Below are 19,499 nucleotides of genomic sequence, written 5' to 3'. Positions count from 1 at the left end.
GTTATAATCCCATCTCTTATGTTGCTCAAGTTTGAGAGGGATAATGGAACAGTCGGGTCCCTAAGGGGAGATCAGAGGATGGCCCGAGAGTGCTATCTCTCGGATGTCAAGCCCACTGTTCTGGCCACTATGTCGAGCGGTGGAAAAATAGACCTTGACAATGTCAAGGAGAGTGCGCCTGTTCAAGAAGCAGGCGGCAAGAAGAGAAAGGCATCCCAGACAGGGGCCGCAAGAAAAGACAGAAAATAGTAATCATTGGCAGAGGAGCGGTCGGATGAATTCCGCCCTCAGCCAGCTGGTGAGCATACGGACCTGATCTTAGATGACTCGCGTCCTGACAGAACAATCAAGGTTGGGACGACTGCTCTAAGGGACCTGTGTGACGACTTTCACAAACTATTGAAAGAATACAAGGACATCTTTGCATTCGAAGTCCATGAAATGCCAGGCATTAGTCCTGATCTGGCGGTACATAAACTGGTCGTGGATCCGAAAAAGAAGCCAGTACGGCAGAAGAAGCGGAACCATGGCGAAGAAAGAAGTCAGGCGGCAGCCGCCGAAGTTAAAAAATTACTTGATGCAGGGTTCATTCGGCAATGTTACTTCCCAGACTGGGTTGCAAATGTGGTGATTGTTAAAAAGCCGAATGGCACCTGGCGAATGTGTGTAGACTACACAGACTTAAACAAGGCGTGCCCCAAAGACAGTTACCCTCTGCCTAAAATTGATAACCTGGTCGACTCAATAGCCGGCCATGCCTTGATGAGTTTCATGGACGCCTATTCTGGTTTCCATCAAATTCCCTTATGGAAGAAAGATCAGGAGAAGACGGCCTTCGTCACTGATCAGGGGTTATACTGTTACACGGTCATGCCGTTTGGTCTTAAGAATGCCCCGGCTACCTTCCAACGAATGATAAACACAGTGTTCTTTGATCAGATTGGGAGAAACGTCGAGGCATATATTGATGATATGATTGTCAAGACTAAACTTCAGAAAGATCATCTGTCGGACCTCCGAGAAACTTTCGCCACACTCAGGCGGCACCATGTCATGCTCAATCCCAGGAAATGTTTCTTTGGAGTTGAGTCTGGGAAATTTCTCGGATTCCTTATCAATCAGAGAGGAATAAAGGCGAACCCTGAGAAGGTGCAGGCGGTCATCGACATGCAGTCGCCTCGTACCATCCGAGAGGTTCAGAAGTTAACAGGTTGTCTGGCGGCCTTGGGAAGATTTCTAAGCCGATCAGGCGACAAATGCCTATACATTTTCAAGGCAATTAAGAAAAAGGCAAGGTTTGAATGGGGGCCGGATGCTGAGGAGGCCTTCCAGAAATTGAAAGTTCACTTGCATTCCTTGCCGAGGCTGGTCAGCCCTTTGCCCAAAGAAGTACTCTACATGTACCTGGCCGTCTCTGATCATGCGTTAAGCGCTGTTCTCCTTGCTGAAAGAGACGGATGTCAGCTCCCGGTCTACTTTGTCAGTCACGTACTGAAAAATGCCGAGTTGAGGTATCCCTTAGTGGAGAAATTTGGTCTTGCAGTCTTCATGGCTGTTAAAAAATTGAATCCCTATTTTTTGGCACATGCAGTCGTCGTGTATACAGACCAACCTATCAAGCGGCCACAGACCATCATGGAGTCGTCAGGCCGAATGATCAAATGGGCCATAGAAATACAGAGCCTCGAAGTTACCTTCGAGCCTAGAAAAGTAGTGAAGGGGCAAGCCTTTGCTGACTTTATTGTTGAGATGACTCGTCCTCCTGACTCTCAAGTTCCAGACCAAGTCTGGAAGGTATATGTGGATGGAAGCTCTACTTCAAATGGTTGTGGAGCAGGCGTCATATGTCAGTCGCCAGAAGGCGACAGGTACGAGTATGCTCTACGCTTCAGTTTTCAGGCCTCAAACAATGAGGCAGAATATGAAGCTTTACTAGCCGGAATCCGCATGTGCAAGGCGGCAGGGGCAAGAAAAATAGACGCCTGTTCCGATTCACAATTGATAGTGAGTCAGTACAATGGCGAATATGAAGCAACCCATCCGGCCATGATCAAGTATTTACAGGCGGTCCGACAAGCAGTCGGCTCCCTTGAGGATTTCCATCTGACCCAAGTGCCGAGATCAGAAAACAACCAGGCGGATGCACTTTCAAAATTAGCATCATCCGCCTCCTGTGATACTCCTCGAACTGTTTTTTGGGAAGTAATGGAGAGGAGAAGCATTGAGGAAGACCCTATTGGAATCTTAGACAGAAGCTCAACCTGGATGGATCCAATCAGGGCATATCTGACAAATGGTACCCTGCCGGATGATCATCAACTGGCGCCAGCACTGAAAAAACGAGCAACCAGTTTTGAAATAATAAAGGGAGAACTTCACAAAAGGGGGTACCTTCGACCCTTCTTAAAGTGTGTTACTCCAGAAAAGGGGCGAGAGATACTAGATGATCTTCACTCTGGTTACTGTGCTTCCCATATAGGCAGTAGGACGCTTGCTCAACGGGCAAGGCGACAGGGCTACTTTTGGCCTACTTTAGAAGCAGATGTGATGGAGATGGTGAAAAAATGTGACAAGTGCCAAAGGTTTGGCAAACTAATTCACCGTCCGGCTACTGACCTCACTACCATTCATAGCCCACTACCGTTTGCTAAGTGGGGCATGGATATTCTTGGTCCATATACGCCTGCTACAGGCGGAAGGAGGTACATACTTGTTGCCGTCGACTACTTCACTAAATGGGTAGAGGCGGAGGCTGTAAAGGGAATCAAGACGAAGGATGTAATTTCATTCATTTGGAAAAATGTCATCACTCGGTTCGGGGTTCCCATGTCTATGGTTTTTGATAATGGTCCCCAATTTGAGACGCCTGTTCTCAAAAGCTGGTTGGGTGACCAAGGAATTGGACACTACTTTCCATCTGTCGGTCGTCCACAAGCAAACGACCAGGTAGAAGCCTTTAATAAAATCATCTCAGACGGTCTCAAGAAAAAGATTGAACGAGCAGGCGGCCTATGGGCGGATGAATTACCACATGTTCTCTGGGCCATTAGGACGACTGAAAAAGGGGCGACTGGAGAAACTCCATTCCTCCTAACTTATGGTGCGGAAGCTGTTCTTCCAATAGAACACTACGAGCCGACTCTTCGAGTAATGCTATATGACGAAGAGGCAAACTGGGAAGCCATGCGCCTGGCATTAGACTCACTTCCTGAAAGGAGGGGCAATGCTGTCTTGCGCCATGAAATTTACCGCCTGAGAATGACTAGATCATACAACAAAAAAGTACACAGGCGTCCACTTAAAGTGGGGGACTTTGTACTTAGAAAAATGGAAGCAGTTGGGAGGGCTAATGAGTCTGGCAAACTAACTCCCAACTGGGAAGGACCCTACCGAATCTGTGAAGAGGTCAGGGACGGTACCTACCGTCTGGAAACACCAGATGGCCAACCGTTGCCTCGAACTTGGAATGTAGATAATCTTATGAAATATTTCTTTTGAATGATGTAAATAGTCAAGGGCTACTTAATAAAAGTTTGCATACATGATATTCAATTTTGTACTAAGAGGGGCACGCCTACTAACAAACAGTCGGCTACTCTCCATACTCAATTTTCATTTTTACTTAAGAGGGGCATGCCTACTGACAAACAGTCATTTTTACTCTCCATTGAGTATTTCACTTTATCATCAGAGGGGCATGCCGTCTGTACCTTTACAGTCGGCTACTCTCCATTGAGTATTTTACTCTATCTTCAGAGGGCATGCCGCCTGTACCTTTACAGTCGGCTACTCTCCATTGAATATTTTACTCTATCACCATAGGGGCATGCCGTCTGGACATACAGTCGATTCCAAGACAGACGGCCATCCTCCTATACTTAACTAAAAATGATGGTGGCCTGGCCGACCCTGTGCCTAAATAGGCAGCTGCCCTCCTCTTACTTAGCATCTGCGTCCACCAAAGGACTAACCAAGGCCACAGGCCGAATGATCAGACCAGGCGCCAAGCCAACTGATCCAATCTTCAAAACTAATACGACCTGTCCCAACATCATAGCAGACGTCCGGCGGCATCCCTCCGGATGAAATTCGTCGCAGAGAGCAGATCCCTTTTGGGTGGAACATTGCTCTATAAACTAATTACACGACACCTATACGACTGTCCCCAAGGGCAACCACGTAGCCGTTTTTGAGACAATGATAACTCTATCACTAACCAAACCAGTGGTAGCAGTTGACATCTGAGTCAAATGACCGCCTGTATTACTTGGGATAAATGCAGGGGGTACCTCTTGAGTTAATAGCCAACAAACATTGGCGAATCAAAAGGTTCAGCCGGCCTCCGCCGCCTGGTACCTTTACTACTCAAGCAGGAGTGACGGCGACTGAGTAACACAAAAGTTAACTCATAGTCACTCTCTCAAACTTAGTATGGAGCCTAAAAGGTATGAGTCGTCCGCCTGTTTTTAGAAAACAGGGGCTCTCAACCACTACTCCTGCTAGGTTAACAACCTATGAGTTAAAAGCCAACAAACATTGGCGAATAAAGGGGAACAACCGGTACCCACCGCTTGATACCTCTACTACTCAGTTACTTGGCGACTAGGTAACAATCATGTTTACTTGGTCACTCCTTAAAAATTTAGTATGAAACTAAAAAGGTGTTCATACAGCACCTGTTCACACTAGATTAAATATGGCGGGGAACAGTCGGCCTAGACGGCCTAAAGTCTCTAGCCTAAAAACATGACAAGTAGGAAACCACTTTCCTACTTGGTTAATTTTACAAATGACCGATTGGATAAATGGCCGACTGATCGTCTAGCCTGGAAACAGACAACCAGTCGTCCAGGGGCATAGGCGGCGTGACTAACTATCCGTACCTGTCTGCAACTATCGGACATGTAAAACAGTCGGTATAGTGTACAATTGGATATCAGAATATTCAATACTTAAACAAATTTGAAGCAAAACAAAAATATTCATTAAAAGGAAGTCGGTCATTAAAGACCGGCAAAATATTCAGAGCCCCGGCCCCCTGGCCGGGTAAATACAAACAAACGGCACGCAGGCCGGGGAAAGAAGACATAAAGCTTATGAAGGGGGCAGATCTTCAATATTAGCAGCTGCCGCCTGGTCAGCACTCTTTTTGCTGGACTCGGCTTCAGCTGCATCCTTCTTCGATGCATTACCCCCAAGCGGCACAAGCGCCACTACCGGCTGCTCCTCCTCCTCCAACGCCTCTTCCTCAGCAGCCGCCAGGATCTCTTGATTATATCTATCAGAACACTGGCGGTACGTTTTTTCCCAGGAGGCAAAGTCGGCATTGGGGAAGAGGCGGCCCCAAGTCATGCGCTGGATTTGAGCAGAGTCTTCCATCATCTCTCGGACCAACTCTTTCTTTTCTTGCTCGGCCTTTTCCGAGAGCTCCTGAGTAAGACTCTTCTCCTGGGTCACCAAGCGTTCCTTTACGCTCGCCAAGGATTTCTCCAAGGTTTCGTATGAGGACATCTTTTGGCGAAGAGGTCTCAGCTCGGTCTTGAGGTTGTTGATGGTCGCCTCCAGCTCGGTATTCCTCTTCTGGGCCGCCTCTAACTGAGCCCGGATAGCGGCGGTAGCCTGCGCCTGATAATAAAGAATATCAATTGTCAGAACTTCATTTTGGGCAATTTGAAACATTGCCTTATCACAGTCAGAGGCGGCCATAGCTTTTGCAGCCTTTACCTCTTTGTTCTTCCGATCGAGCAGCTTGCGAAGGCCGTTCACTCGGAGCAGGGCCTAAGTAAAAAGGGGAACAGGCGTCAGTTTCCAAACAAAAAAGAAAACAGGCGTCCTGGAATTCAAATACTCAAAAATATGCTAAGTATACCTCAGCAAGGACCCCTGCAATCCCGTCTAGGTCAAGGGTGCCGACACCCTTGACCGCCTCCCTTTCAGCTGGAGGTACGGCTTTGATCATAGACTTGGCCACTTCGACCAAGTCAGGCTCCTGAGGGCCGGCTGCATCAAGCATAAACAAACGGATTAGACCTAGTAAAGAAGGGAGCAAGTCTAAAATTTACAAGGACAATTTCATACTTCTAGGTGGCCCAGCTGGAGTTTTAGAAGAAGTGGCCGGCTGTTTCTCAGCCGCCGCATGTTTCCTGGCAGAACCAGGAGAGCTCGCAACAGTCGTCCTCCGGGCCTTGGGGTCCGGCTGTTGGGAAGAAGAAGCTCTTGGAGCGCCCGTCTAAAAAAGAAGAAAAGAGTCAGTATATGCATAAACACAACTCCAAAAAGAGGGTGAAAGGTTCGAAGCCCACCAAGGGTGCCCCCTTGTTGGGGGAGTCGGTTGAAGACTGTTGCATGATGGAGGCCCGCAACATGGCCGCCGTAGTCTTGGAGGTGGTAATTTTGCTCATGGCGTGCGCTGCAAAAACAAATAGCAAAGTTAATAAAAGTCATAACAAGAAATGCACGGAACAACAGAGTATTCGACAGGCCGGCTACCTCTTGAGCACCGACTGCTGAGGTCACAGGCGGCCAAAAAGTACTCGTCGTAGAGCCATTTGAAGCTCGGGACGCAGTGCAGGGGTACTTGCTCTCGTACCCCTGAAGTAGAGTTCACCTTCGACTCTACTTTGAAGAGTCCTTTATCTAGGATCTCTTTCTTAGCCTTGGGGGGAACAGGCGGCATGCTGCGGCCGCCTGCAAGAAGGGGCGGATTCGTGTTCCACCTGTTGAAGTGCTTGTTCAGCTCTGTGTCTGAACTCTCAATGATAAGGAAGGTGCTCCGCCAGTCCTTTCATTTGTTTGCTTTACCTTTCGTCATGAGGTAGCCCCTGTGGCTCGTCAATTGATACCAGCCGGTACCGCCTGCCTTAGGGGTCCGGCTGAGGTAGTTCATGTGGGCGAAAGCCTCGGAGTTTGGCTCCACCCCGTGCAGTTCGCACCCGGCCACATAGCCGAGTACGTTGACCCAGGAGTTCGGGGCTAACTGCCAAAACCCCAACTCATACCCATCCAAGATCCGCTGAACAGCCGAATGTAGTGGGAAGCGCAGCCCAGCCTTAATGGCCGCCTCGTAGCAGCCAAAGCAGGCGCCATCATAACTGGTACCAGCCGGCCAGACGACTGTGTCCTCTGGATCCGGCACGAACACTAAAAAGCCGGGGCCCATTGTGTGGTTTGCGATAAAGCTCCCCACTTTCTCTTGCATGGCCGTGATCCGGCCCCGAGGTACCGTGCAGTAGTAGGGGGTATTTTGCTCTCGGTGAGAGGCGGATGGCTCCGCCCAATCGTCCCCCTTCTCAACTGCGTGAGAAAGCCTCGCCTCTTGTAGGCGACTGTTTTTCTCTTTTGTGTCCAGAGAAGCATGGCCAGAAGAGCTAGACTCGGATTCGTCCTCTGACGAGTCCGAAGAGGACGACTCCTCTCCTCTCCCGGAGGGGCCCGCCTCCTCTCCTTTCAAAGGAGCAGGAGAGAATGTAGAATTGTCAACTGTAAAATGGGAAGGGGTCACTTTGACTCCTCCCTCAGAATTGCCGGCTTTCAAGCCGCTTTGTTTCACTTCCACATCTGGCGCCTGGTCAGATGTTTCACTAATCGGCACCCTGTGGGAGGAGCCGTCTGAGTTTGAGATCCTGGCAGTCTTTTTTGTTCTGGTCATCATGCTCTGCATAAACACAGATACAGTCAGACTTTGTATAAAGGGCAAAGATGGGTCCAGAAAAGGGTAGGCGGCACTCCTAGTCCTAGATTCAGCCGTCCCCGGTGACCGGCTGATCACTAACCTAGGTCGTGTCGTGTGTTTCCGTGGTGCCATTTCAAAAAAGAATAAAGTAAAGAGAAAATTAAGAGTAAGAGAACCGAAGGTTACCTGAACGAGTGACGATTGATGAAGTTCTGAAAATCCTTTGCAGTTGGCTTATCAGAGCAGGCGGTAGGCAGAAAGGGTCCAAAATGTCAGAGCAAGTTCAGGGGTCCGAATGTTCTCTCACAAAATTTTCAAGTGTGAAAATGACCGAAGTCAACACTCCTTTATATAGGCGAAGTGAGAAGGCGAAGGGTCACTTCCAGAATTCAAAATTTTGGCGGGAGAATCTCTCGGCCTCTCGCCGAGTGACACCTGTAGCAGGTCGTCGCCTGTTACAGGGCGACACCTGTCACAGGTAACACGTGACCAGTCACGTGCCACCTGTGAGGGGCAAATGATTAGGGGATTTTGCTCCCACCAATCGGAATGCGCCACGTGGGCCAATCAGGTCCTGCCAAGTGTCCCCTAGTTGGACCTCTCAGGGCTTGCCATGTGGCACACGCTTATTCGTCCACCCTGGACTTATTATGTCATGACATGTGGCATACTCCATGCCTAATGGAGAAGCCGGTCACCTAGGCCCAACTTCCGAGGGAAGCCCAATCAGCCCAAGGTTAACCTAAACCTAGATTGGCACGTTTCCCGAGGTTATAAATACCTCCCTTAATCCTCATTAAGGGAGAGAAGGCAGATTACACACATTAAACACTTTCACCTAGAGAGACCCAATCACTTTAATTTCCGCATTAATTACTCCTTAATCAAGTACTAATTTGACCGTCGGAGGCGGATCTCCAATCATCCGGAGCATCTGTTTGTTTTGCAGGTACAGGCGTACGGTTCCAGTCTCGGAATTGTAACTCTCCCGCAGGACATCAGAAAACCCCGAAACAGTATTTATAGAAGTATTACATCATAAAATGTTCATTTTTATTTATTCATGTTTCAACTTATCAGATGTTCATTTTTGTATCATCAAATGTTCATAACTAATATAGTAAGATGTATGCAAATACATACGTCTTATAAATAAAACGTTGTTAAAAAATAATTTCCAATATAAAGTAAATCTATACTAATATTTAATACTAGGAAAACTTAAAGGAAATTTAGAGTGCCACCTGTCGTTTTTAATTTTTTAATTTTTTTAATATATGTGAAAAAAAAGGAAAAAAAGCTTTTGTTCTGGTATTTCCCAAATGACGCGTTGCCCCTTCTTTAAATCATTCCTACAGAGTATTTGATTTCTTCCCAAACAACACTTCATCACATTTCTTAAGTTTATCATTCATACTGTAGTTCATAAACTAATCATAGTTCATTGATAAAAATTCCTACATTTTTTTTTGTTCTTTTTTTTCACTTTTAAACCAGGATTAACGCAGATTTTAAGTAACCATCAAATTCATCAAAATTCTTTATTCTTACCGCAATAAACCATCAAAATTAGGTTACTATCAAATTAAGGTTTTTTAGGAAAATCATGTAGAACAAAAAAAAAAAGCAGTGGAAATTGTTTCGAGGTTTTTTGTGTCCTACGGGAGAGTTACAATTCCGAGACTAGAACCGGACGCCTGTACCTGCAAAACAAACGGATGCTCCGGACGATTGGAGATCCGCCTCCGACGGTCAAGTTAGTACTTGATTAAGGAGTAATTAATGCGGAAATAAAATTGTTTTGGTCTCTCTAGGTGAGAGTGTTAAATGTGCGTAATCCCCCTTAATGAGGATTAATGAAGGTATTTATAACCTTGGGAAGCGTGCCACTCTCTAGGTTTAGGGTAAACCTAGGGCTGACTGGGCCTCCAAACAGGATTGGGCCTTGTTGGCTGATTTTCCCATGTGTCATGGGAAGGACACGTGTCGTGTCTCAATTGGTCCGTAGAGGACGTATCTGCGATTGACACGTGGCAGGCTCCTATTGGCCTACGTGAAGGACACGTGGCGGAACCTGGTTGGTCCACTTGTCAGACGGTGATTGGTGGATAGAAATCCCCTAATCATTTGCCCCTCACAGGTGGCACGTGACTGGTCACGTGTTACCTGTGATAGGTGTCGGACCGTAACAGGCGACGGTCTGCTACAGTTGTCACTCGGTGAGAGGCCGGGAGATTTTCCCGCTCAAGTTTTGAATTTGGGAGTGACCCTTCGCCTTCTCAATTTTCCCTATATAAGAGTGTGTTGACTTCAGTCTTTTTCACACTTGAGAACTTTTGAAGAGAACATTCGGACCCCTGAACTTGCTCTGACATCCCGAACACTTTCTGCCTGCCGCCTGCTCTGACAAGCCGGCTACTCAGAATTTCCAGAACTCCGTCAGCTTCACTCGTTCAGGTAACCGTCGGTTCTCTTACTCTTAATTTTCTTTTTATTTTATTCTTTTTCTTTTTTTTTGAAATGGCACCACGGAAGCACACGACACGGCCTAGGTTAGTGATCAGCCGGTCACCGGGGACGGCTGAATCTAGGACTAGGAGTGCCGCCTGCCCTTTTCCGGACCCATCTTTGCCCTTTATACAAAGTCCGACTGTCTCTGTGTCTATGCAGAACATAATGGCCAGAACAAAAAGGACTGCTATGATCTCGAACTCAGACGGCTCTTCCCACCGGGTGCCGATTAGTGAAACATCTGACCAGGCGCCAGATGCGGAAGTGGACCAAGGCGGCTTGACCGCCGACAGTTCTGAGGGAGGGTTCAAGATGACCCCGTCCCATTTTGCCGTTGACACGTCTACATTCTCTCCTACTCCTATTGGAGGAAAGGAGGCGGGCCCCTCTGGGAGAGGGGATGAGTCGTCCTCTTCAGACTCATCCTCTGAGGAGTCCGAGTCTAGCTCTTCTGGTCATGCTTCCTTAGACACAGAAGAGAAAAACAACCGCCTACAAGAGGCGAGGCTTTCTCATGCAGTTGATAAGGGGGACAATTGGGCGGAGCCATCCGCCTCTTACCGAGAGCAAAATACCCCTTACTACTGCACTGTCCCTCAGGGCCGGATCAAGGCCATGCAAGAGAGAGTGGGGAGCTTTATTGCGAACCACACAATGGGCCCCGGATTTTTAGTTTTTGTGCCGGATCCAGAAGACACAGTCGTCTGGCCGGCTGGTACTAGTTATGATAGCGCCTGCTTTGGCTGCTACGAGGCGGCCATCAGGTTTGGGTTGCGCTTCCCACTATATCCGGCTATTCAGTGGATCTTGGATGGGTATGAGTTGGGGTTATGGCAGTTAGCCCCAAACTCCTGGTTCAACGTACTCGGCTATGTGGCCGGGTGCGAACTGCACGGGGTGGAGCCAAACTCCGAGGCTTTCGCCCACATGAACTACCTCAGCCGGACCCCTAAGGCAGGCGGTACCGGCTGGTATCAATTGACGAGCCACAGAGGCTACCTCATGACAAGAGGTAAAGAAAACAAGTGGAAGGATTGGCGAAGCACCTTCCTTATCATTGAAAGTTCAGACAAAGAGCTGAACAAGCGATTCAACAGGTGGAACAGGGATCCGCCTCTTCTTGCAGGCGGCCGCAGCATGCCGCCTGTTCCTCTAAAGGCTAAGAAAGAGATCCTGGATAAAGGACTCTTCAAAGTAGAGTCGAGGGTCGACTCTACTACAGGGGTACGAGAGCAAGTACCCCTGCACTGCGTCCCGAGCTTCAAGTGGCTCTATGACGAGTACTTTTTGGCCGCCTATGGCCTTAGCAGTCGGTGTTCAAGAGGTAGCCGGCCTGTCGAATACTCTTTTTTTCCATGCGTTACTGTTTATCTTTTATTAACTTGGTATTTTTGTCGTTGCAGCGGACGCCATGAGCAAGATCACCGCTTCCAAGACTGCGGCGGCCATGTTGCGGGCCTCTATTATGCAACAATCCTCAACCGACTCCCCCAACAAGGAGGCGCCCTTGGTGAGTTCCAAGCCTTGCACTCTCTTTTTGGAGTTGGGTTTATGTATATACTGACCGAGTGCTTTCTTTTTTTTTTTTTTTTTTTTTTTTTTTTTTTTTTTTTTAGACGGGCACTCCAAGAACCTCTTCTTCCCAACAGCCGGACTCCAAGACCCGGAGGACGACTTTTGCGAGCTCTCCTGGTACTGCCAGGAAGCATGCGGCGGCTGAGAAACAGCCGGCCACCCCTTCTCAAACTCCAATCAGGCCGCCTAGGAGTATGAAACTGTCCTTGTGAATTCAAACTTGCTTTCCTTTTGCTAGGTCTAACATGCTTGTTTATGCTTGATACAGCCGGCCCCCAGGAGCCAGACTTGGTCGAGGTGGCCAAGTCTATGATTCAAGCCGTCCCTCCGGCTGAAAGGGAGGCGGTCAGGGGTGTCGGCACCCTTGACCTGGACGGGATCGCAGGGGTCCTTGCTGAGGTATACTTAGCATATTCTTGTTATTTAAATCCCAGGACGCCTGTTTTTTGTTTGAAAACTGACGCTTGTTCTCTTTTACGTAGGCCCTGCTCCGAGTAAACGGCCTTCGCAAGCCGCTTGACAGGAAGAACAAAGAGGTAAAGGTTGCAAAAGCTATGGCCGCCTCTGACTGTGATAAGGCAATGTTTCAAATTGCCCAAAATGAGATTTTGACAACTGATATTCTTTATTATCAGGCGGAGGCTACTTCTGCTATCCGGGCTCAGTTGGAGGCGGCCCAGAAGAAAAATAATGAGCTGGAGGCGACCATCAACAATCTCAAGACCGAGGTGAGACCTCTTCGCCAAAAAGCAAGCTCATACGACACCTTGGAGAAATCCTTGGCGGCCGCTAAGGAGCGCCTGGCGAATCAGGAGAAGAGCCTCACTCAGGAGCTCTCGGCAAAGGCCGAGCAGGAAAAGAAGGAGCTGGTCCGAGAGATGATGGAAGACTCTGCTCAGATCCAGCGCCTGACCTGGGGCCGCCTCTTCCCCAATGCCTACTTTTCCTCATGGGAAAAAACGTACCGCCAGTGTTCTGATAGATACAATCAAGAGATTCTGGCGGCTGCTGAGGACGAGGCGTTGGAGGAGGAGGAGCCGGTAGTGGCGCTGGTGTCGCTTGGGGTGGATGCATTGAAGAAAGATGCAGCTGAAGCCGAGTCCAGCAAAAAGAGTGCTGACCAGGCGGCAGCTGCTATTATTGAAGATCTGCCCCCTTCCTAAGCTTTTTGTCTTCTTTCTACGGCCTGCGTGCCGTTTGTTTCTGTTTACCCGGCCAGGGGGCCGGGGCTCTGAATATTTTTCTTTTTGTTTCTTTTACCCGGCCAAGGGGCCGGGGTCATGAATATTTATGCCGGTCTTTATGGCCGGCTGTTAATATAACTCAGGCGACCATTATTTTAGGTCGCCTTTTTGACAAAATGTTTCGAATTTGTGCTTTTTATTTTGCTAAGTATCGAAACTCTGATATCTAATTGCATACTATACCGACTGTTTTGCATGGCCGATAGTTGCAGAGAGGTAGTCACGCCGCCTATGCCCCTGGACGACTGGTTGTCTGTTTCCGGGCTAGGCGATCAGTCGGCCATTTATCCAATCGGTAATTGACTCATTTTAAAGACTGGATCCCCTTTAGGTAGGCGGTCCTGTCATTTGTAAAGTGGTTTCCTACCTGCCATGTTTTTTAGGCTAGAGACACTAGGCGGTCTAGGCCGACTGGTCCCTGCTATATTTAACTTAGTGTAAATAGGCGCTATGTGAACACCTTTTTAGTTTCATACTAAGTTTTTAAGGAGTGACCAAGTAAACATGATTGTTACTTAGTCGCCGAATGACTGAGTAGTAGAGGTTTCAAGCGGTGGGTACCGGTTGTTCCCCTTTATTCGCCAATGTTTGTTGGCTATTAACTCATAAGATACCGGCTGTTCTTATCCCAAATAGTTCAGTCGGTTGGTTGACACGGATGGTTACTGCAAACACTTGTTTGACCTGATTAGTCAGTTAAGTGAGGTATCCTTGCCCGGGAAACGGCTACGTGGTTGTCTTAATTAGACAGTCGTATAGGTGCCGTGTAATGATTTTATAGAACAATGTTCCACCCAAAAGGGAGCTGCTCTCTGCGACGAATTTCATCCGGATGGATGCCGCCGGACGCCTGCTATAATGTTGGGACAGGTCGAATTAGTTTAATATTTGGATCAGTTGGCCTGGCGCCTGGTCTGATCATTTCGGCTATGAGCCTTTGATAGTTCTTAATGAACTGTGTTATGGGAGAGTAGCCGGTTGTGTGAAACAAGCGGCGTTCCCCTCTTTAGTAAGAATTAAAATCAAACATGGAGAGTAGCCGACTGTTGGTCAGTAGGCATGCCCCTCTTAGTACAAAATTGAATGAAACAGCAAACTTTATTAATTAGCTCTCGGCTATTTACATTATTCAAAAATAATATTTCTTTAAGTTATCTACATTCCAGGTTCGAGGCAACGGTTGGCCGTCTGGTGTTTCCAGACGGTAGGTACCGTCCCTGACCTCTTTATAGATTTGGTAGGGTCCTTCCCAGTTGGGAGTTAATTTTCCAGACTCATTAGCCCTACCGACTACTTCCATTTTTCTGAGTACAAAGTCCCCTACTTTGAGTGGACGCCTGTGCACTTTCTTGTTGTATGATCTGGTCATTCTCAGGCGGTAAATTTCATGGCGCAAGACAACATTGCCCCTCCTTTCTGGGAGTGAGTCTAATGCCAGGCGCATGGCTTCCCAATTTGCCTCTTCGTCATATAACATTACTCGAAGAGTCGGCTCGTAGTGTTCAATTGGAAGAACAGCTTCCGCACCATAAGTTAGGAGGAATGGAGTTTCTCCAGTCGCCCCTTTTTCAGTCGTCCTAATGGCCCAGAGAACATGTGGTAGTTCGTCTGCCCATAGGCCGCCTGCTCGTTCAATCTTTTTCTTGAGACCGTCTGAGATGATTTTATTAAAAGCTTCTACCTGGCTGTTTGCTTGTGGACGGCCGACTGATGCGAAGTGGTGTGCGATACCTTGGTCACCCAACCAGCTTTTGAGAACAAGCGTCTCAAATTGGGGACCATTATCAAAAACCATAGACATGGGAACTCCGAACCGAGTGATGACATTTTTCCAGATGAACGAAATTACATCCTTCGTCTTGATTCCCTTTACAGCCTCCGCCTCCACCCATTTAGTGAAGTAGTCGACTGCAACAAGTATGTACTTCCTACTGCCTGTAGCAGGCGCATAGGGACCCAGAATATCCATGCCCCAGTTAGCAAACGGTAGTGGGCTATGAATGGTAGTGAGGTCAGTAGCCGGACGGTGAATTAGTTTGCCAAACCTTTGGCACTTGTCACACTTTTTCATCATCTCCATGGCGTCTGCTTCTAAAGTAGGCCAAAAGTAGCCCAGCCGTCTTGTCCGTTGGGCAAGCGACCTGCCGCCTACATGCGAAGCACAGTAACCAGAGTGGAGATCGTCTAGTATCTCTCTCCCCTTTTCTAGAGTAACGCACTTCAAGAAGGGTTGGAGGTACCCTCTTTTGTGAAGTTCTCCCCTTATCATTTCAAAACTGGCTGCCCGTTTTTTCAGCGCAGCCGCCTGGTGATGATCATCCGGCAAGGTACCGTCTGTCAGATATGCCCTTATTGGATCCATCCAGGTTGAGCTTCTGTCTAGGATTCCAATAGGGTCTTCCTCAATGCTTCTCCTCTCCATTACTTCCCAAAAAACAGTTCGAGGAGTATCACAGGAAGGATGATGCTAATTTTGAAAGTGCATCCGCCTGGTTGTTTTCTGATCTCGGCACTTGAGTCAGATGGAAATCCTCAAGGGAGCCGACTGCTTGTCGGACCGCCTGTAAATACTTGATCATGGCCGGATGGGTTGCTTCGTATTCGCCATTGTACTGACTCACTATCAATTGTGAATCGGAACATGCGTCTATCTTTCTTGCCCCTGCCGCCTTGCACATGCGGATTCCGGCTAGTAAAGCTTCATATTCTGCCTCATTGTTTGAGGCCTGAAAACTTATGCGTAGAGCATACTCGTACCTGTCGCCCTCTGGCGGCTAACATATGACGCCTACTCCACAACCATTTGAAGTAGAGCTTCCGTCCACATATACCTTCCAGACTTGGTCTGGAACTTGAGAGTCAGGAGGACGAGTCATCTCAACAATAAAGTCAGCAAAGGCTTGCCCCTTCACTGCTTTTCTAGGCTCGAAAGTAACTTCTAGGCTCTGAATTTCTATGGCCCATTTGATCATCCGGCCTGACGACTCCATGGTGGTCAATGGCCGCTTGATAGGTTGGTCTATATACACGACGACTGCATGTGCCAAAAAGTAGGGCTTTAATTTTCTAACAGCCATGAAGAGTGCAAGACCAAATTTCTCCACTAGGGGATACCTCAACTCGGCATTTTTTAGTACATGACTGACAAAGTAGACCGGGAGCTGGCAGCCGTCTCTTTCAGCAAGGAGAACAGCGCTTAACGCATGATCAGAGACGGCCAGGTACATGTAGAGTACTTCTTTGGGCAAAGGGCTGACCAACCTCGGCAAGGAATGCAAGTGAACTTTCAATTTCTGGAAGGCCGCCTCAGCATCCGGCCCCCATTCAAACCTTGCCTTCTTCCTAATGGCCTGGAAGAAGTATAAGCATTTGTCGCCTGATCGGCTTAGAAATCTACCCAAGGCCGCCAGACAACCTGTTAGCTTCTGAACCTCTCGGACGGTACGAGGCGACTGCATGTCGATGACCGCCTGCACCTTCTCAGGGTTCGCCTCTATTCCTCTCTGATTGATGAGGAATCCGAGAAATTTCCCAGACTCAACTCCAAATACACATTTCTTGGGATTGAGCATGACATGGTGCCGCCTGAGTGTGGCGAAAGTTTCTCGGAGGTCCTTCAGATGATCTGTCTGAAGCTTAGACTTGACAATCATATCATCAATATATGCCTCGACGTTCTTCCCAATCTGATCAAAGAACACAGTGTTTATCATTCGCTGGAAGGTGGCCGGGGCATTCTTCAGACCAAACGGCATGACCGTGTAACAGTATAACCCTTGATCAGTGACGAAGGCCGTCTTCTCCTGATCTTTCTTCCATAAAGGAATTTGGTGGAAACCAGAGTAGGCGTCCATAAAGCTCATTAGAGCATGACCGGCTGTTGAGTCAACCAGATTATCAATTTTAGGCAGAGGGTAACTGTCCTTGGGGCACGCCTTGTTCAAGTCTGTGTAGTCTACACACATTTGCCAGGTACCATTCGGCTTTTTAACAAGCACTACATTTGCAACCCACTCTGGGAAGTAACATTGCCGAATGAACCCTGCATCAAGTAATTTCTTAACTTCAAAGGCTGCCGCCTGACTTCTCTCTTCACCATGGTTCCGCTTCTTCTGCCTTACCGCCTTCTTTTTCGGATCCACAGCCAGTTTATGTACCGCCAGGTCAGGACTGATGCCTGGCATTTCATGGACTTCGAATGCAAAGATGTCTTTGTATTCTTTCAAGAGTTGGTGAAAGTCGTCACCCAGGACTCTCAAAGAAGTCGTCCCAACCTTGACTGCTCGGTCAGGACGCGAGTCGCCTAAGATCAGGTCCGTATGCTCACCAGCCGGCTGAGGGCGGAATTCATCCGACCGCTCCTCTGCCAATGATTGCTATTTTTTCTCTTTTCTTGCGGCTCCCATCTGGGCCGCCTTTCTCTTCTTGCCGCCTGTTTCTTGAACAAGCGCTCTCTTCTTGACATTGTCAAGGTCTGTTTTTCCACCACTTGACCCAGCGGCCATAACAGTGGGCTTGATATCCGAGAGATAGCACTCTCGGGCCATCTTCTGATCTCCCCTTAGAGATCCGACTGTTCCATCATCCCTCTCAAACTTGAGCAACATAAGAGATGGGATTATAACAGCCTTGGAATTATTCAGGGTTGGTCGTCCCAGAATCATGTTGTAGGTCGAGAGTTCTTCTACTACTAGGAACCGGACTACCATGTGTCGTCCTTCTCCTTTTTCACCCAGGCGGATGGGTAAATCCACTCGTCCCACTGGGTGGACGACTCCTCCTCCAAACCCTACTAGAGGGTGGGATACCGGATGTATGCAATCAGTCTGATATTTGAGTTTTGACAGACATTTGCTACTGATAATATCTGAGGAGCTGCCGGTATCTATGAGGATTCGGCCAACTCTCTGGTTGGCCACCTTACATTCAATAACGATGGGGTCGTCATGCGGCCCCCTTACCCCTCCTAGATCTTCTTCAGTGATGACAATCTCAGGAAATGAATATTTGGAGGGTCGTTCTTGGTGAACGGAATTTACGTCTAGCCGCCTGATATTGTCTTTGTTGCCCCTAATAGTGGGGCCACCTCCTGAGAAGCCGCTTGCAATGGTGTAGACGACTGCATCATCTGTATCAGAGCTGTCGGCTTGTTGACTCTTTTTGGCCGACTGCTTTTTCGAGGAATTGTTCCCCTCAGATTTCTTGACATAAGAGTCAAGATCGCCTTGCTCAGCCAGGCGGTCCAGATACCGCATGAGACTGATGCATTCGTTGGTTTGATGACCAACATCTTCATGATAATCACAGAATTTTTCTTGGTTCCGATTGCTCGCAGAACCCTTCATGGGGGCCGGCTTCTCAATTGAGATCCGTCCCTTGATTTCTTTTAGGATAGCTTGGCTATCCTTGTTAAACGCATACTTTGGGGAGTATGGTTTGAACTCTTTCTTCTTCTTCTGGGCCGGCTGTTTAGAGGAATCAACCGCCCAGACCTCTTTTCTCTTTTTCTCATCTTTATTAGACGACTGGCTCTGTCGTCCTTCTTTTTTGTCGAACCTTTTCCCGTTCGACTGTTTTCCCGTACTACAAAGATCATTCGCCTGTATATAGGCTTCTGCTTCAATCAAGGCTTCTTGAAGAGTCGCCACCCTCTTTCGAACCAAATCAAATTTGAAGGTCGACCCGTCTTTGAGGCCTCTGAAAAAGTCAATATAGGCTACCTCATCTGGTAACCCTTGAATCTGTATTCTCATTAGGTTAAACCGCCTGATGTAAGAACGAAGCCCCTCCTTCTCGCCCTGCTGAATCGTCCCTAAATCTAGGGTCGTCTTCTTCGCAGGTATGTTCATGGCAAAGTTGGAGGTAAATAAGTAAGCAAGCGTCCTGAAGTTATTTACACAACCAGTCGGCAGGTTGCCGAACCATTGTTGGGCGATTCCTTTGAGAGTCGCTGGAAAACATTTGCACCAAGTGGGATCATCCAACCCTTGAAGATACATCAGGTTGGTGAATGCAATCAAATGGTCTTCTAGGTTAGTAGTGCCATCATAGGCGCCTACTAACACATTTTTCACTTTGGCCGGCTGAGCGGCTTCTGTAATTTCCTTGGAGAAAGCCGACGGCTGTTCTCCAAGTCTAAGCAACCGTAGCTGCCAGTCCATAGGTTGGACATTCTTTGCCGCATGTCCTCCAAACAGAGGTTGCTGCAAGAAATATTGTTGTTGCGGTACAAACGGTAAGTTTGGTACCGCCTGGTCACTGTGAAAGCCGGACTGACGGGAGGTACCGCCTGACTGACTCTCATGATGCGACTGAGTATACCTCATCGAGGTATTGCGTAGACTATCTTGGAAGTCTGAAGTAGAGGCCGACTCTGACAATCGGTCATTCTTTTTCTGCTCTAGCAATAGCCGAGCATCTGTGTATGTTTTCTTCGAGCCGTCCGCCTGAATATGACGAACAGGTTTTCTCTTTCCTGGGGTAGGAAAGCGGTACTT

The sequence above is a fragment of the Chenopodium quinoa genome, unplaced genomic scaffold (assembly GCF_001683475.1).
Source record: "Chenopodium quinoa cultivar QQ74 unplaced genomic scaffold, ASM168347v1, whole genome shotgun sequence".
NCBI classification, from domain to species: domain Eukaryota; kingdom Viridiplantae; phylum Streptophyta; class Magnoliopsida; order Caryophyllales; family Amaranthaceae; genus Chenopodium; species Chenopodium quinoa.
Note: the sequence above shows the minus strand (reverse complement) of the source record.